The following is a 16,266-nucleotide window of genomic DNA, read 5'->3' as shown; positions in this document are numbered from 1 at the left end:
AAATGAGCACTGTGCTACGTCCAAACAAGCCCCACTTTATTTTTTGTATAATCAATTTCAGTTCTGTTCTTAGTTGACTAAATTAATTTAAAATATAAAATGTCCTTGTTTTTATTGTTGTGATGATTTTTATGATAGTTTTTCATTCTTTATGTAAAGCACTTTGAATTAGCATTGTATGTAAAATGTGCTACAGAATAAACTTGCATTGCAGTGTCATGGACTAGATAAAATGATTGAGGTAAAGTTGGTTTTATATTCGCACATTCATTCAGTAACAGCTCCATACATTGTTTACCATGGTACTTTGAATATTTGAACTGAAATCTCATGCAAGTTTTACTTCAAAACAACATTAATAATAATAATAATAATACATTTTATTTGTATAGCACTTTTCCTACATACATGGAACTCAAGGCACTTCACAAACAACAAACAGGCATTGTAAAATAAACCAAATAAAAAAATATATAGACAAATAAAGCAAAATATATACTCAGATAAAAGCATACATGTACACGCATATATGCATACATCTACACAATCACACACAATATTCTTTACATACATGCACACACACCGTACATGCATATGTACATAAACCTACACAATATACATAAATTGCATAAACTTCACAAACTTATATTCATACGCAATTTTAAAAAGGTGCTTCTTAACAAGCTTTTTAAAAATAATTTCTGGTGGATTCTTTCACTTCATTTGGGAGACAATTCCCAGATTTTGCAGCATAGTGACTAAAAGAAGTGCCGCCAGATTGCATCAGATTTACAAAGTGAAATTCTAAAAGTCGAGTGCTAGAAGAGCGTAGCAAACGGTTTGGATTATATTTTGATAAGCAGTCAGAAAAGAATGAAAGGTGTCATGTTGTGTAGTGCCTTATAAACTAATAAAAGAATCCTAAAATGTATTCTATTAATGCTGCTGTGATATGTTCTGGTGTCTTCAATTTCAATAAAACTCTGGCTGCTGTATTTTGTATCAGTTGCAACGTCTTTATAGAACCTTTAGGTAAACCAATATAATATTAACACTGACTGTAAACAATGCTGTACTTTGATGGTTGTTGGCTGCTAATATAATTTTACTATTTAGAATTTCCAATGAATACTCTCCTGAGGTTATATTATGAGAGACTGAATGTGCAAATATAAAACCAACTTTACCTCAATGATAAAATGACAGAGAAAAGGAAAATGGACATAAGATCATTTTTCAGTGCAGCAAAACTCCAAGTACAAAAAGTTCACATATTAAGCAATTTGGCTTTCAGAATGAGTGCTTATGAAAATACTAATGTCACATTATCAATCACAGGCAGAGGAGAAAGAACTGATTGAGGAACAGGCAGAGCAGGGTCAGTCAGATGTACAGTGTCAGGTAAGGGTGTTGTGCTTTATTGAAGGGATAATGACAATTCTTTTAGGGGTGAACATTTTTTAAAAATGTTTTCTGAGTTGTGGCTGTTTAGCAGATGAACCTCACAGGCTCACCAATTTACAATATGATCTCTTAATTTAACAAGTGTAATGTAAACCAGTTAGTTATTATGAGTATGGAAAATGTCTTTTCCTGCATTTATTCGGCTTCAGGAGTCAGTCTGTTGACTGTAAACAACACAACAAACAATGCAATAAATAGTTTTCAAGAAAAATTTGCTGTCATTGAACTTGAGAAAAACTTTGAAATTAACCATAATGATGTAGTCTCCATGCTGTAATATGAACAATAAAACCATTTTTAACTGCGGAGACATATCTTTAGAAGTACAATTCGGCTGTTTATTTGTGTCCCCTTCAAAAAATCTTTAAAAAATTGCTCATAAGAAATGTTATATTTATTGTCCCCCCTACTGTTAAATCAAATTAATGGCCATGGGTGCACCATGTCTAATCCTCCTTGCCATTGAAAAGCATGAGGAAGCATCTGCAGGTATGTAAGCTAGTGTTTCTTTGTTTTATAAAAGCAAATGTTTTTGTTGTTATCGTGAGTGTACAGAAATAAAAACAGACCCTTTCATTTCTAATGATATATTATGATTTATAAAGTTATCGATTTGTGAATTTCAGGGCACCAGCAGACTCCTCTGGCCAAAGTGATGTTATCACATTACCAGTGTAGCTAGCTTAACTACATTTCTCAGTAGCGTGACGGTAGCGTCGCTAAAAAATCAAATAGCTTTTCACAGTAGCGAAGCTATTTTATTAGTGAAGTAGTGCAGTAGTGTCCACACAAGCTACATTTACAGATCGCGGATCAATATTGTTTAAAATTTGTAACACCTGGTTTTATTGGATTTTTTTTGTTTTTGCTGTTATGTACTATAATTTATTTCTGTTTGGTACAGCATATTATCTACAGTAAATAATTGAAATGAACAGTTCTGCCTCATATGTTTAATTGGCAGTTTTATTGATCACTAAGATGTGATTGATTTGGATTTAAGTGGCTTCGATTTAAAAATGAAAATTTCTAAAATTAGATGTATTTTTTTTTATTGCAAATGCCACATAAATCACCTGCACAACTAACTAACATTTTGATTTTGTAACAACAGTAAACATGTTTCTGTGATCAGGTCTGGTTTTGTGGTGGCTCTACTTTAAATTTAAATAAATTAAATTAATTTTATTTAAGTGATGAAAGCTTTTGAGATTCTAACAGTAAACAGAGCTACTGTAAGGTCACTCCTGCTCTGTATAAATGCTTGAAGATTATTTAGTTGAAAATGTTTTTTAGAAAATTAAAAGTAATCAAAAAGTAATCAAATGTAATTAGTTACTTTACTTTTATAAAGTAATCGAAAATTACAGTAACTTGTTACATTTTAAATAGGGTAATTTGTAATCTGTAATCTATTACATTTCCAAAGTAACCTTCCCAACACTGACTGCAAGTTCACACCGGCCGACTTTTATTCACCAACAAGTTTTGTGAAACTGCAGACAAAAGCCCAAAATTGGAGGCAAATCTGTTTGTTCAAGGGAGTAAAAATCAAACAGTGTGAACGATCAAAAACACAATCTAAGAGTGTAGGACAGTTTTCTCTGCATCTCCCCAAACATTTTCTCCTCCCTAATCTTTCTAATTCTCTTTTCAGAGCCGATCATTTGATTGCAGTGTGCAATGTGCACAAATTTGGTTCTCAGTTCATAATAACTTGAAACACATATAGAGTTATTTTGCTTCATTGCAGCCCTGTAGAAACTCTCACAATCTGGTACATCTTCACCCCTCTTCATTTATTGAGTTTAAATCTTCAGGTTCAAAGGGTTTCATTCCAGTAACTTGAGATGTATTCAAGAGTTTACACTTGTCCCGAGATGCTATCCCGGGAAAGCCTTAAGCTCCGCTGGACAAGGCCTCATTTTTTCTCTCCATTGTGAAGCTTCATGTGATTGATGAGGCTTCTTTTATGTTTAAAGACCTTTCCACACTCACTGCATCGAAAACGCTCGCCTGAGTGAGTCTTCATGTGTTGCTTAATGGAGTCTTTGCACTCTTTCCACAATGATCACATGTGGTTCCAGTGTGACCATTCGTGTGATTCATGAGCCTAGCTTTGGTTGTGAAGCTCTTTCCACAATGAGCACATGCAAACGGCTTCTGTCCGGTGTGACTTATCATGTGGTGTTTGAGTGAGCCTGTATGTGGGAAACTTTTACCACACTCCGTGCATGTGTAAGGTTTCTCTCCAGTGTGAATCCTCATGTGGATGGTAAGGTTTTGTTTTTGAGAAAAACCTTTCCTACACTGTGTGCAAATGAAGCTTCTCTCTCCAGTGTGTGTTCTCATGTGGGTTTCAAGATTGCCATTTTGCTTACAACTCTTTCCACACTGAGGGCAAGAGTAGAGCCTCTCCCCAGAGTGAATTCTTCTGTGCACTGCCAAGTTTCCTGTAGAATAGAAGCTTTTTCCACACTGTTGGCATGTGTACGGCCTCTCTCCAGTGTGAATTCTCATGTGCACTGTTAAGTTTCCTGTATTATAGAAGCTTTTTCCACACTGTTTGCAGGTGAAAGGTTTCTTTCTAGTGTGAACATCAAGGTTTGGCTTTTGACAGAAACTCTTTCTACTCTGTTTACAGCTGTAATTACACCTAGACTTGGATTTCCCAGATCTTCCACGTGATAAAGTCTTTTTAGTGAGTGTGGGTTTTTCATCAGTCGTTATTTCTTGTTGTTTCTCTTCCATTTCATTCCATTGATGTGTCTCTTCTTTCAGCACTATCAGGTCTTCAAAAAAGAACAAAAAAGTGAACTTTAGTATAAAGGCTTAAAGTGGCAAGCATGAAATGGATGTTTACCCTAAATATAAAAATGAGCTTACCATTTACTCTCCATCATGTGGTTTTAAACATTTCCTGTCTTCTGGAACACAAAGTAAGCCAGCATTTTTATCACTATACCTTATTTTGTGAAGGAAAGTAAATGGTGAGGCTATTTTCATTTCTGTGTCAGAAAGTCATACCAACACTGACTCACATTATCAACACATCTCTTGACTCTGGTTTATTCCCCACTGTATTACTACTCTAATTGTGAATCTTTACTGTTCCTGTTTCAATAGGGTGCTCTTGCTAAAAGGAGCAATGGCAGAGAGAGACTTCCAGTGCAGACTTTAAGATGCTGCAAACTAATCGTGGGAAAGACACTTGCTCCTGAGCAGAATCGAGCTTGGGGATGTGTTGCTGTCACACCAACGAGTCTGCCGTGAGTTCCAAAGAACACATTATACTGACTAGTTGCCGACTTAAATTTACTCTCTCATTTCCAGCGTTCACTGCGAACGTGCACACACTCAAGCAGTTTGGCCTTGTTTAAAACCATATCTGGCAGCAGTGGGACTCAAACCCACGCCCCAGAAGAGACTGGAGTCTAAATCCAGCGCCTTAGACCCCTCGGCCACGCTACCCTCGATGAATTCATGCAGTGGTCCCTTTTCTGCCCAATTTTACCGAAGCAGAACAGCAGAGAGGACGCAGAGCTTCCTAGTGAAGCCCTTCAACTTTGGCCAAGGAGTCTACATTTGGATGTGAGCGGAAGCATGCAGTATCTCTTCGCAAGTCTGTTTGCTCAAGCAGAGAGGTCATTCTCAAGCATCCTAAAAGGACTGCCTGGCAGCGGTGGGATTTGAACCCACGCCCCCGAAGAGACTGGAGCCTTAATCCAGCACCTTAGACCGCTCGGCCACGCTACCTTACAAAGCTGCTTTCCCTGAGCAGTTTCGACACCAACTTGTTTCAAGTAGCGCAACAGCTGTGGGAAATCAGTTCAATTTAGCCATGCCTAGCTGGAGCTCCTCCACAAAGAAAGAGACCTCCTTAATACCAGCTTAGGAAGCACTCCCACCTTCCTGTCAACCACAGTTCTGTCTCTATTTGAGCACACCTCAAGGCATTTGAAGTCTTCTCCTTACGGCAGCCAGCTGCGATGCATTTAAGCACCTGATTACAAGGTAACTGTTATTTCACAAAAGAGTGAAAGTTACTGATTCCATCACAGCAGACCCCACATTGTTGTTGTTATTATATTCAAATCCAGTTATAGAGTATTACTACTCTAATTGTGAATCTTTACTGTTCCTGTTTCAATAGGGTGCTCTTGCTAAAAGGAGCAATGGCAAAGAGAGACTTCCAGTGCAGACTTTGTTAAGATGCTGCAATCTAATCGTGGGAAAGACACTTGCTCCTGAGCAGATTCGAGCTTGGGGATGTGTTGCTGTCACACCAACGAGTCTGCCGTAAGTTTCAGAGAACACATTATACTGACTAGTTGACGACTTAAATTTACTCTCTCACTTCCAGCCTTCACTGCAAACGCGCACACACTCAAACAGTTTGGCCGTGTTTAAAACCACATCTGGCAGCAGTGGGATTCGAACCCACACCCCCGAAGAGACTGGAGCCTAAATCCAGCGCCTTAGACCCCTCGGCCGCGCTACCCTAGATGAATTGCTGCAGTGGTCCCTTTTCTGCCCAATTTTACCGAAGCAGAACAGCAGAGAGGACGCAGAGCTTCCTAGTGAAGCCCTTCAACTTTGGCCAAGGAGTCTACATTTGGATGTGAGCGGAAGCATGCAGTATCTCTTCGCAAGTCTGTTTGCTCAAGCAGAGAGGTCATTCTCAAGCATCCTAAAAGGACTACCTGGCAGCGGTGGGTTTCGAACCCACGCCCCCGAAGAGACTGGAGCCTTAATCCAGCGCCTTAGACCGCTCGGCCACACTACCTTACAAAGCTGCTTTCCCTGAGCAGTTTCGACACCAACTTGTTTCAAGTAGCGCAACAGCTCTGGGAAATCAGTTCAATTTAGCCATGCCTAGCTGGAGCTCCTCCACAAAGAAAGAGACCTCCTTAATACCAGCTTAGGAAGCACTCCCACCTTCCTGTCAACCACAGTTCTGTCTCTATTTGAGCACACCTCAAGGCATTTGAAGTCTTCTCCTTACGGCAGCCAGCTGCGATGCATTTAAGCACCTGATTACAAGGTAACTGTTATTTCACAAAAGAGTGAAAGTTACTGATTCCATCACAGCAGACTCCACATTGTTGTTGTTATTATATTCAAATCCAGTTATAGAGTATTACTACTCTAATTGTGAATCTTTACTGTTCCTGTTTCAATAGGGTGCTCTTGCTAAAAGGAGCAATGGCAGAGAGAGACTTCCAGTGCAGACTTTAAGATGCTGCAATCTAATCGTGGGAAAGACACTTGCTCCTGAGCAGATTCGAGCTTGGGGATGTGTTGCTGTCACACCAACGAGTCTGCCGTGAGTTCCAAAGAACACATTATACTGACTAGTTGCCAACTTAAATTTACTCTCTCATTTCCAGCGTTCACTGCGAACGCGCGCACACTCAAGCAGTTTGGCCTTGTTTAAAACCATATCTGGCAGCGGTGGGATTCCAACCCACGCCCCCGAAGAGACTTGAGTCTAAATCCAGCGCCTTAGACCCCTCGGCCATGCAACCCTAGATGTATTCATGCAGTGGTCCCTTTTCTGCCCAATTTTACCGAAGCAAAACAGCAGAGAAGAAGCAGAGCTTCCTAGTAAAGCCCTTCAACTTTGGCCAAGGAGTCTACATTTGGATGTGAGCGGAAGCATGCAGTATCTCTTCGCAAGTCTGTTTGCTCAAGCAGAGAGGTCATTCTCAAGCATCCTAAAAGGACTGCCTGGCAGCGGTGGGATTTGAACCCACGCCCCCGAAGAGACTGGAGCCTTAATCCAGCACCTTAGACCGCTCGGCCACGCTACCTTACAAAGCTGCTTTCCCTGAGCAGTTTCGACACCAACTTGTTTCAAGTAGCGCAACAGCTCTGGGAAATCAGTTCAATTTAGCCATGCCTAGCTGGAGCTCCTCCACAAAGAAAGAGACCTCCTTAATACCAGCTTAGGAAGCACTCCCACCTTCCTGTCAACCACAGTTCTGTCTCTATTTGAGCACACCTCAAGGCATTTGAAGTCTTCTCCTTACGGCAGCCAGCTGCGATGCATTTAAGCACCTGATTACAAGGTAACTGTTATTTCACAAACGAGTGAAAGTTACTGATTCCATCACAGCAGACCCCACATTGTTGTTGTTATTATATTCAAATCCAGTTATAGAGTATTACTACTCTAATTGTGAATCTTTACTGTTCCTGTTTCAATAGGGTGCTCTTGCTAAAAGGAGCAATGGCAAAGAGAGACTTCCAGTGCAGACTTTGTTAAGATGCTGCAATCTAATCGTGGGAAAGACACTTGCTCCTGAGCAGATTCGAGCTTGGGGATGTGTTGCTGTCACACCAACGAGTCTGCCGTGAGTTTCAAAGAACACATTATACTGACTAGTTGACGACTTAAATTTACTCTCTCACTTCCAGCCTTCACTGCGAACGCGCACACACTCAAACAGTTTGGCCGTGCTTAAAACCACATCTGGCAGCGGTGGGATTCGAACCCACGCCCCCAAAGAGACTGGAGCCTAAATCCAGCGCCTTAGACCCCTCGGCCGCGCTACCCTAGATGAATTGCTGCAGTGGTCCCTTTTCTGCCCAATTTTACCGAAGCAGAACAGCAGAGAGGACGCAGAGCTTCCTAGTGAAGCCCTTCAACTTTGGCCAAGGAGTCTACATTTGGATGTGAGCGGAAGCATGCAGTATCTCTTCGCAAGTCTGTTTGCTCAAGCAGAGAGGTCATTCTCAAGCATCCTAAAAGGACTGCCTGGCAGCGATAGGATTCAAACCCACGCCCCCGAAGAGACTGGAGCCTTAATCCAGCACCTTAGACCGCTCGGCCACACTACCTTACAAAGCTGCTTTCCCTGAGCAGTTTCGACACCAACTTGTTTCAAGTAGCGCAACAGCTCTGGGAAATCAGTTCAATTTAGCCATGCCTAGCTGGAGCTCCTCCACAAAGAAAGAGACCTCCTTAATACCAGCTTAGGAAGAACTCCCACCTTCCTGTCAACCACAGTTCTGTCTCTATTTGAGCACACCTCAAGGCATTTGAAGTCTTCTCCTTACGGCAGCCAGCTGCGATGCATTTAAGCACCTGATTACAAGGTAACTGTTATTTCACAAACGAGTGAAAGTTACTGATTCCATCACAGCAGACCCCACATTGTTGTTGTTATTATATTCAAATCCAGTTATAGAGTATTAATACTCTAATTGTGAATCTTTACTGTTCCTGTTTCAATAGGGTGCTCTTGCTAAAAGGAGCAATGGCAAAGAGAGACTTCCAGTGCAGACTTTGTTAAGATGCTGCAATCTAATCGTGGGAAAGACACTTGCTCCTGAGCAGATTCAAGCTTTTTTTTTTTTTTTTCTTCATTAAAAAATACATCATCAACAATCATGACATTTATACATACAAATATTTAAAAGATAAAATATTTAAAAATCTCCAGGTAAGAAAACTTTAAAACCAGTCCAAGTTTGTACAATATATGGATTATTTTTTGTAATACATTTTTCAAAAATGTCCATCTTTTCATACATTTTGCAATAGTCATATATAACCATTATTTCCTCAGTCACAATCTGTTTATACAACAAAACCAATGGAATTTCTTTTTTCTTTTGTTTCATAATATTTCTTCTTTTCCATATTGTAAATCTTGCAAGAGTCAACATATAATTAAGAGCAAACTTATTTTTTGTTTTCCCATTAAAACCAAATAAAAACAGTGTATCCCATTCTTCTAAAATAATGTTTTCATCATACAGAAAATTGCATACCATTGTTTTCAACATCTTCATAAAATCACTCAACTTTTTACAATTTAAAGATAGGTGTAATACACCTTCCTTTTTTTCCAAACACACTTTACACAAATCATCTTGTGATACCCCAATCTTTTTAAAGATAATCTCTGTCATTATGCAGTTGTGTCTTAACATACAATCAAAGTTTTCCAATGCTGGACTTTTTAAAATTGATCTTACATTTTTCATATATTTGAAGTATCAAAGTTTTCAAATAACTTTTCCCAAAATTCTCTTGATTTAGGTTTTTTAAACACAGTATTACACAAACATGTATAAAACATCTTGATAGGACAATCATTGATACTAATTTTATCTTCATCCATTTTTAAAAAAAACTTTTATTTTTCTATTTTCTGTTTCTTTTTCATTCTCTTCAATAGTTTTGATCCAGTGATCTGGTAATGCTAATCTTAACTTCTTGTATTGATCTTCAATTTTTTCTTTATCATCTACATCTTCTATTTCCTCCAGTGTATCTATTATTGCTTGAGTCGGTAAAAACCCAGGTTTTATTTCATATAAAATGTCTTTTACTTGTCTAAAACCCACTGCATACCAGTTCTCATAAAACATTTGCTTTTTGCTTTTATTGTTCTGATTTAAAAATAGGGGTTGCTGTAAATAAAGTTTTCTCCCTTCAATCTCAGTTTGTATATTATTATAAAAGCATTTCCATGTTCTCAACAACTCTTTATAAAACTCAGGAATATTTTCTATCATGCGGTCTTTAAATGCCATCCATAAGAAATCATCTCCTATTTGTCCACATTTATTAATAAAATAACTCATTATGCTTTTCCATGGAATATTGTCATTGAGATCCAACAGAAATGTAGGTGTTTTTTGTGTCACCGTAATGGAGTGAGGGGCTGGTTTAGTTGGGCTCTTCACCCTTGAACTTTCAAAAAATTCAGACTCTCCAAATACTATAATAAAGAGTTAACAAAATGCTTGTATTATAGCAATCAAGTTGGAAAGTCAATAAATAGAGAAATCTATTTGTCTGACATTAGCTCTGATAAATGTTTTGTTATAAATCTAGAAGAAGGGCCTCATGCAATAGATTCTATGCTTAGTTGCAGGTATTAATTTAATTAATGAGAAGTGGGAACAGAAAAGATACCTCCGTAATTACTTTACAGTTAAGAAATAACATACAAATACAGTTGTTATGACAAATACACACTCAGACCTCTTGAATCTGACCTTGTATCTCAACAATGGTAACATCTCAAATGTTTCATGCTGCAATGCATGCTGGGAGTGGCACGGTACAAATATCCCAGCATGCACTGCGGTATAAACAAATGTTGTATAATGGTCTAACAGTTTTCTTTATTTGTGTTTGATTCTGCTGTTGTTTATGTTTAGACTTTCAGTTGCCTGTTTGTGAGTTAAACTGTTAATTTTGTTAGTTGTCACCATTATTGAGGTTCATATGCTGATTATTGATGTCTCTTTGAGTGCAACTTACACCTTAGAGCAGTGTTATTGTCCAAGATATTCTTAAAAACTTGCAGAAATCATTGCCATATATAGACATATAATGTAAAACAATAGATTTAACATTGAATAGGAGCAGTAAATTTTATTATACGAAATGAGAACAGACTCTGCCTTTTAATAGCAACATGAACATCACCAGATCTTATTTAGGTTTTTGGCTGGCTTGCCACAACAAAGGAGCTTTTTAAACAAAGTTCTTAACAATTGCAGCTTCCAAGATATATAATTGTTAAAAATGACAGGGCTAAGAGCCCAACTAAAGAAAACTCTGTTCTCCATGATGGTGACGTAAAACTTTCACTTTTTCTCAAGAAGAACTTTAGTAGATGTTATACAAAAATACATGTATTAAGTAATAAGTGTAGCTGGTGATGATGTTTGTAGAGTTGTTTAATCATCCGCTGATCATTTAAATGATTTAATCATTTGTTGTTCTTCAGGTTATTTCATTATAAAGCTGTGACTAAAGTTTTGTATGTTCTGTTCTTGTTTTTTCCCTTCAGTATTTCTTCATTTGTTCATTGTTAATCCTCAATTATCATTTAATTAGTCAGTTAATTAATGAATTTACTTCAGCTTTGCTACATGTTTCTTGAACACTCAGTAGTGTGGACACTTCAATAAAAACTGAAGTATATGCTCTGGGGTTTAAAGGGTTAAAGGTGTGAGAGGTAAAAACACAGTGTAAAAATGTATTTTAACAGTAATATACTGTTAATTTACACAACGGAAGTAGACTGTAAAAAAAAACAGTATATTGCTGGCAACCACAGCTGCCAGTAGATTACTGTTAATTCAAGGAAAAAACAGTATTTTACTGTAAAACCTGAAGCTAATTTCTTCTGTCTGTCACCGTTGTGGAGGAGAGTAGAGCCAGTGTATGAGTTAAAGATGAACAATGAACTGCTGATGTTATTCTGCATGTTTCTCTATTTAAATATAGCAGCTGTTTAGTTGCTGATGCAGTCAGAATCTCTCTGGTGATTCCAGATTTACATGTATGTGTGCTGTTGTGAAAAATAAGACATTAGAGTTAAACCGAACTTTTCTAATTAACTAAAATAAGTTATCATTATAAGTATGCTTCTAAGCATATATAGCACATTACTTCATAAACTCATTCAGCAGTTGACCAAGTTGAGGCAGTTGCTTTCAGTGAGCAAAATGAGTTCACTTGAGTATTGTGTAAATCAATGTAGTCCATGTATTTTTACAGCAACATACTGTAAAATAACAGTACATTGCTGGCAACTGCAGCTGCCAGTATTTTACTGTTTTTTAACGGGACAATTTTTAACAGTGTAGTTGGAACATATTTAGAGCAAGCTGTAATTTTCTAAGAATATTTGTTTAACTACTTAGCAACAACACTAAAATTATTACAACATCTGTGGTCATACATACCTCTGCAATTATACTTGTCAGGGCCAAGGTAGATTTTTCCACTTTGTGCCTTTTTAAGCAATCCCGAATACTTAGAGCCTTTTTTATATGTTTTAAGTACAAGTTTCATTGAATGATAATTTTCCTGTTAATCACCAAAAAGTTGCTTTTAAACAATCTATAAAATTCTATAAATAAACAAATGCTATAAGAATAAAAGTAACAAATTTAATCTCTAGAATTAAAAAAGTTGTAAAATGTAAAACATTACATTAAACAAGCAAAACTGGGAAATTATTTATCAAAATAAACAAAACAAAAAAAAGAGTACATTACAAAAGTAATAAATACATAGCATTTTACAATTATGTTTTTACACCTTTAACACATACCAGCAAAACATCATATTTCTGTACTAGATATTAGCCTTTAGATATACTTCACCTTTATGTTTCTTGTCTTTAATATATTTTTTTTGTTGACTCTAAAAAAAAGATTAGATTAGTAAATTAATATGGGATAAAATGTTTTACATTCACAACTGTTTAAAAACTTTGGAAATACATTTGCCTTTTTTTCTTTTCGTTGAAGCAGTGGTGGGGTTAGGAGCAGTGGGGTCCAGCACAGGTACAGGGGCGGTGGGTTCCAGCACATGCACAGTCACAATTGGGTCAAGCACAGGCACAGTAGGATCCAGCAGAGACACAGCGGGGTCCAGCACATGCACAGTCACAATTGGGTCAAGCACAGGCACAGTAGGATCCAGCAGAGACACAGCGGGGTCCAGCACATGCACAGTCACGATTGGGTCAAGCACAGGCACAATAGAGTCTAGCACATGGGGTCACAGCAATGCATGGACTGATGTATCCTCTTTCGATTGATCTCGCATCCATCGCAAAGCAAAAAAGGATGATTATAGCTCTTGCTCGACCAGGCACAGGTCTGCCCAGCCTGTGAGCTACATCCACTACTCCATTCATCCTAGCCGCCATCTCAGGCATCATTTCTTTACATATCTCTATTACCTTACATTTTATTTTCCATTTCCTGTACAGACATAGACACCATCTTCATTTGTATTGCTCTGCATCCTATCTTCATTTGTATCGCTCTGCATCCATAATTCTGTTTTCAAGTTGAAGAATAACTTTTGCTTGTTCTGTTATTTTGTTCGATGTTGTTAATATTATTATTATTATACAGAATGTTGTACAACATTTGTATGTAACAGAATCGTAACTTCGAGCACAATAAAAAGTGGAACAGGGCAAGTCAAATTAAAATCAGTCAAAATTCTAAGCAGTCAAAATTTATTAACTGCATCTATTGCAAAGGGATATTTTCCCACAAAAAGTTGTGGCGACACACTCGCAGATGCCAAAAAGAACCTCAGGCGAGCCTACAAGGGGCAAAGGCTTGAGCTTATAAGCTGCGGAGTCCGTGTTCTCTGAAACTTTCTGTTAGTGTGTTTGGAAGCTTCTAACCCCATTAAGCAGGATGAGTCAGTTGTCCGTAATGACATTGTACATGTCTTGTTGGCTTTCCGTATTGACTTCATATCACCATCGAAGAAACTGTAAAGCCTGCAATTTTTCACTAAGTTGTAAAGCTGGGAAAAAAGTGTCTGGTTTTGACGAAGTAAATCACACTAACACAGAAACCAAGTCTAGCGCTCAAATTAGGGCATTCTTTGCAGAAAATTTCAGCTATCATTCACTGCAGGGTTCTGATGACAAAAAATGTGGACTTGATCAAATCAACGGAAGTCTCTATATGCTTCTAGATGGTGTGAACTTGTTTCACACTCCGACTTACACACACTTAGTGAGAAAAAGTTCAACACACCATCAACTTTACCCTTCACACAAGACGTACAGCTTCTTCACACTCACCTGGAACAGGCTGCAACAGTTACCTCTGACAAACTGAGCCAGAAGTCATCTCCGTAAAAAATATGCTGATCTTGCGAAAGCCACTATTGCAGATAATAGTTTTTAATTGATAGCGTGCGGGGGAGGTGTCCAAAATGCGTTTGGAGAACTTTACTCACAGAGATACAAACCACTTCTCAATGACGTGTCTTTAGGACTTTCCCAATTTGAAAAAAAGCTCTGCAAACACTTTTCACATATTGAAATCTGAGGCAAGTTTGAACAAAAAGTTGCTGTTCTTCTAACACCCGACATGGTTTAATCCTTGAACCAGCTAATTAACAACAGAATGCAATGTGGTGTAGAGGAAACAAATGTCTATCTCTTCCCCAGGCCAAAATGTTTCACACACTACTATGGTCAAGACTGGTTGAGACACAAATTATGAAAAAACAGAATATCTGCGCTCAACACAGCTAAGGAAACACATCGCAACCCTGTCACAAATATTAAATCTGAAACACAATGAACTTGATCAGGTAGCTGACTTCCTGGGACATGATATATGTGTCCACTGTGATCACTACAGACTCCCTAAAGCAACAGTTCAGCTCGCAAGAATTTCCAAGCTGCTCTTTGCAGTGGACAAAGGCTGTCTTGGAATCCTCCAGGGAAAGTCACTTGATGGCATTCAAATTGAAGGTCTGTGAAAATTGTTGAAATACCATCCCCAAAAAGGAAATAGCTACCAAATATATAAACATGGTATGATTTTAGATCAAATGCATTGAATGGATATCGAAGAAGATGAGAATGGGGAATTTGCTTGTGACTAAGCAAACCAAAAGGGACGGAAGCCTGCCTGACAGAAGCAGTGACAGAAGCCTGCCTGAATGAAGGTAATTATTGTATCAGCCTAAAAAAGGTATTGGCAGCAGCCTTTTAGGTACAAATCATCATCAATTGTTCATCAATAAAAAAACTAAATCGGTAGTACTTTATAACTGTACACTATGAATAATTAAGCATTAGCAAATATTTAATTCATCATTTAAGAAATATTTTTGCATTAATAGACATTAGTATGCAGTTATTACAATATGACTGAAAAATAAGATGTATAAATGTTCAATTAAATAGTTTATCAATGATTTCTTTACTCATTCTGAATGATCTTAAAAACCACCAACTACTCTTGACAGGCACATATTTTACTCTTTTTACAAGATGTAAGATTTATCTTTGTGGTTTCCAGATTGTCTAAAGTTTCAGCTCAAAATACCCCTCAAATTATGTATTACAACCTGCTGAAAATAAACATTCTGGGGTAAGATGACATTCTAGCATCTTTTTTATTGCCTTAATATGCAAATGAGCTGGTTCTCCCAACCCATCGTTCCTACATGCATGTCTACTTTTACTGCGTCATGTTCGGATAAACAGTAAAGAGACAGACATGATGAGACAGATGAAGCCGAGAGTCAAAATAACCAGGTTATTTGATGTATTTGTGGTGGAGCACATTTAAGCCTTGTTGCAACAATGAACTTCTGTCTAAACAGCTTCCAAAGGTGAATTTGCATCATAGGTGCCCTTTAAAGGGAACTAGTAAGCATAATATCTTTCAAATATGATCCCTCCCATGTCATCCAAAGCCTGAAATCGCGAACACGCTCATTAAAGATGACGGAGACCCACTAAATCATGTCATTTGCCAGTTGAACTTTATAATACTACAATTCTGAACAAAAACTGTATTATATCTAGCATGTTTTTAGTCATTTCCCAGAGATGGGTTGCAGCTGGAAGGACATCCGCTTTGTATAAAACTTGCTGGATAAGTTGGTGGTTCATTCCGCTGTGGTGACCCCGGATTAATAAAGGGACTAAGCCGACAAGAAAATGAATGAATGTTTTCAGTCATGTAGTAAGCAAGCAAAACTTGTCATCAGTCTCTCATCAGACTCTCTCACACACTTTGTCCTAAAGTTGCTACTGTATGCTTAGTGTTAAACCTGCGGCGTGCAGGAATTACACTTATTAATAAGCCATACTTGTATGCTATTACAGACCGAATATTCAAAGTAGCATGGTGAACATTATAGGGACCACACAGGTTCTGATTGTTCAAAAATAAAGCAATGTGAATAAAAAAAACAACTTCAGCTCAGTAAAGCAGGCTAAGTGTAGTATAGTGCTATTTACTGATGTTTTGTTGTTAAACTAAATA

The 16,266-nt window shown here is 37.7% G+C and overlaps 3 protein-coding genes, 6 non-coding genes and 2 pseudogenes across 10 annotated transcripts in view; 3 read left to right on the top strand and 8 right to left on the bottom strand.

The window, feature by feature from the left end:
- The window catches only part of LOC148680782 (NACHT, LRR and PYD domains-containing protein 3-like), a 463,735-nt gene that overhangs the window by 144,337 nt on the left and 303,132 nt on the right, over window positions 1–16,266 (top strand). The window lies entirely within an intron of this gene.
- Window positions 1–16,266, bottom strand: part of LOC148680790 (uncharacterized) — a 796,717-nt gene that overhangs the window by 532,532 nt on the left and 247,919 nt on the right. The window lies entirely within an intron of this gene.
- Window positions 1–16,266, top strand: part of LOC148680812 (uncharacterized) — a 451,921-nt gene that overhangs the window by 334,134 nt on the left and 101,521 nt on the right. The window lies entirely within an intron of this gene.
- Window positions 2,924–13,157, bottom strand: LOC148680816 (uncharacterized; annotated as a pseudogene).
- Window positions 4,854–4,935, bottom strand: trnal-uag (transfer RNA leucine (anticodon UAG)). Its single transcript has one exon. It is a non-coding gene; the product is annotated as a tRNA-Leu (tRNA).
- Window positions 5,139–5,220, bottom strand: trnal-aag (transfer RNA leucine (anticodon AAG)). The gene has a single exon. It is a non-coding gene; the product is annotated as a tRNA-Leu (tRNA).
- Window positions 5,884–5,965, bottom strand: trnal-uag (transfer RNA leucine (anticodon UAG)). Its single transcript has one exon. It is a non-coding gene; the product is annotated as a tRNA-Leu (tRNA).
- On the bottom strand, window positions 6,169–6,250 carry trnal-aag (transfer RNA leucine (anticodon AAG)). Its single transcript has one exon. It is a non-coding gene; the product is annotated as a tRNA-Leu (tRNA).
- trnal-aag (transfer RNA leucine (anticodon AAG)) lies at window positions 7,196–7,277 on the bottom strand. The gene has a single exon. It is a non-coding gene; the product is annotated as a tRNA-Leu (tRNA).
- On the bottom strand, window positions 7,941–8,022 carry trnal-uag (transfer RNA leucine (anticodon UAG)). Its single transcript has one exon. It is a non-coding gene; the product is annotated as a tRNA-Leu (tRNA).
- LOC148680815 (uncharacterized) lies at window positions 13,939–16,228 on the top strand (annotated as a pseudogene). Its single transcript, XR_015942118.1, has 2 exons — window positions 13,939–13,951; window positions 14,171–16,228. The product of XR_015942118.1 is annotated as an uncharacterized LOC148680815 (transcript).

The sequence above is a fragment of the Danio rerio genome, chromosome 4, assembly GCF_052040795.2.
Source record: "Danio rerio strain M-AB ecotype USA chromosome 4, GRCz13ab, whole genome shotgun sequence".
In the NCBI taxonomy this organism is placed as follows: Eukaryota; Metazoa; Chordata; class Actinopteri; order Cypriniformes; family Danionidae; genus Danio; species Danio rerio.
Note: the sequence above shows the minus strand (reverse complement) of the source record. Positions and strands in the feature narration are given on the sequence as shown.